This window comes from Anopheles aquasalis, chromosome 2 (genome assembly GCF_943734665.1).
Source record: "Anopheles aquasalis chromosome 2, idAnoAquaMG_Q_19, whole genome shotgun sequence".
In the NCBI taxonomy this organism is placed as follows: domain Eukaryota; kingdom Metazoa; phylum Arthropoda; class Insecta; order Diptera; family Culicidae; genus Anopheles; species Anopheles aquasalis.
The window spans coordinates 10585001-10587500 of NC_064877.1; the positions used below are offsets into that span (position 1 = coordinate 10585001).

The following is a 2500-nucleotide window of genomic DNA, read 5'->3' on the forward strand; positions in this document are numbered from 1 at the left end:
AACACTGTGCTCACGAAAGATTTCCTAAATACACAAAGTAAAGGGGAAAAAAGAAACCAAAAATTAACAAAAGGAAACACAAATTGAATGTGAGTGATCGTGAAGGCAAAACATGAAAAAAAACCAAGGTAAAACGGAAAAGCAATAACGTTAGTTATGATTATGATATGATAATTATTATTATTATTACAATTATGACCATTACCATTATTAATCTATGAACATTAGTGTCGACCATGTGATTATTATTCCAAGCGCCGCTAGTTAAGTCTCATTCTTTCCTCACACCCGCACTCGCAAACCCGCTACCGCATTATGGTCACGACCGGGGCAAACGGGGTCATATGTGTGAGCGGTGCTAGGCTAGAATGCAATCGATAAGAGGAATAGGGAGCAAAGAAAGAAAGAAAGAAAAAAAGGCAATGCGTTTGCTTAATATCATGAAAACACCTGAACAAAACCCAAGAGAAGGGCGTGGGAAGAAGAGCATAAAGAAGAGATGATAAATAAACTGAAATAAACATTAAAAAATAACAAACAAACAAAAACCAAACCCCCCAAGTCGCAGACAAAACCTACCCGGAAGCACTCTCCCCCCAAAAACATATGGCGCATAGTTATCATAACTACCCAAAAAAAAACCCACTTCCGACAAAGCCGAACTGAACTGTTTTAGCCCAAGCCCCAAATTACCGCTCCGGACCTTTGTGAAGGAGGCGATATTGTGGCGATCGTTCGCCAGGATCTCCAGCCGCGGTCTACGACCACGCAGAGCGAGCGCAATACGAAACAGGTAATGATAATGGAAAGCCACTGGCACACGCTAGGTACGCTAGGCAGTGCTTTTACTACTGTTTGTACTTTGAATGTAATGGTAGAATGTATGTAGTGCGTAGCAGCGGCAGACTATATCCAACACTGTAACTTGTACATACGAGTATCACAAAAACAAAAAAAACAATAGATTTAGCGCCATATTAGTAACTATCACGCACATACAAACAACACACACACCACTACACAGTAGTCATTGCTAGGACATTGCTGCCGGGCCCCGGCCGGCAGTGTCTAGTACTCTCCCCTAAATTTCAGGCATTGAGGCGTGTAGAGTACGCGGCCGCTTCTGTATACGTATCAATAGTCGTGCGTGCAATGTAGTATTGGGTTGATATGGTGTGGTTTGTTTGTTAAGGTTGGATTGTTGAGCCACACAGAAGAAGCACTACCAATCAGCCAGTCGTTCAATGGCGATCGCGATTTGCGACTGCGATAGTGCAGAAGGTGATCATAGTGGCATCAGGGCGGCCTCTGTGCCATCGGATCTGTTGGCTGGTCCAACAAAGTCCCGATGTAGACCGATTTGGTAATTTTTTGTAGCGGGGATGGTTGTCTAGCTTCTCTGTACTCGTCATTCTTGTCACGTTTGTAGCTTCAACAAATTGTACTGCAGAAAACAGAATAAAAAACAAAGTAGCAGGAGAGAGAGAAAGAGGAAACACTGACGAAAACGAAGATACGCTGGCTACATGCTTGGGAATGCAACGAAACTGGGTTCGGCGCAAGATGACACAAGCCTGCCAGCGTGGGGAGGGCTTTTAATCTTAATAGATCGCTCAGTAATAAGCAAACCGAAGCATAATGGTTCATTTGACCGTAGATTGTAGAAATAGGCAGTAGGACTTGCCCGTATCGTACTGGTAGAACACCTCACTCGCCATTGTTTGTTTTTGGTAATTATACTATACACGTGTGTACTCATTAGTTAATTTTGCTGCATTTCTTTGCGTAGCGTGGAATACTAAAACAAAAAAATAGTCAACTCATGTCACGTTTCATTCTAAAGGCTTCAAAATCATAAGAAAAAAAAAACAGAACAAAAACGAAACGAAAATGAGGTCCTGAGCGGGACGTTACTCACTTCATGTTTAGCTACACTCATGCGTTACGATTTTCTCGGTTAGTGTCTGTACTGTACTGCTACTGTATACTATATATATTCTCGCCACAAGGGGCAAGCGTTTGTTCGTTCACTCACTCGAAGGTTGAAGCATAGTGTATATTGACTTTCCCTTTCCTCCTTATTTCACACCGAGTGGTAGAATGTTGCAACAGTTTGCTCAACGAGTTTCACAATAATATATGTACGTACGTTCACGGAACGATCTTAGTGGCCGATCCGATCGGTTTTATTATATGTAGCTACTTACACTTTCGGTATCTATATAGTTGTCACTAGTTTAGTTGGGATCATAAGTTTGGTTGCGTAATGCCGTGTCGACTGTTCGGCGCGCCGTCGAACAAGCCGGTGCAAATTATGTTCCGTAGAATCTCTGGATCGCTCAGTACTTTTAGATTGTGCCGAACTCATCAGCAATGTCGCTTCATTGTTGTTTTACTCATATTTCGCCCATAGTCTTGTCCGAAAATGTCTCCCTTGTCCGCATCCCTTATCCATTCCTCGCCCCCTTCCTTATCCGACAAGTTCGTACCATGCGATCTC

General features: G+C 42.7%; 2 protein-coding genes across 3 annotated transcripts in view; one reads left to right on the plus strand and one right to left on the minus strand.

Moving 5' to 3' along the window:
- The window catches only part of LOC126572844 (uncharacterized), a 45750-nt gene that overhangs the window by 37015 nt on the left and 6235 nt on the right, over positions 1-2500 (minus strand). The window lies entirely within an intron of this gene.
- The window catches only part of LOC126572843 (glycine receptor subunit alpha-2-like), a 13477-nt gene that overhangs the window by 6580 nt on the left and 4397 nt on the right, over positions 1-2500 (plus strand). Inside the window, exon 1 of the mRNA XM_050232520.1 lies at positions 1-2500. This exon is cut by the window's left edge and continues 6580 nt beyond it; it is cut by the window's right edge and continues 3779 nt beyond it. The gene's annotated coding sequence lies outside the window, so the exon portion shown is untranslated.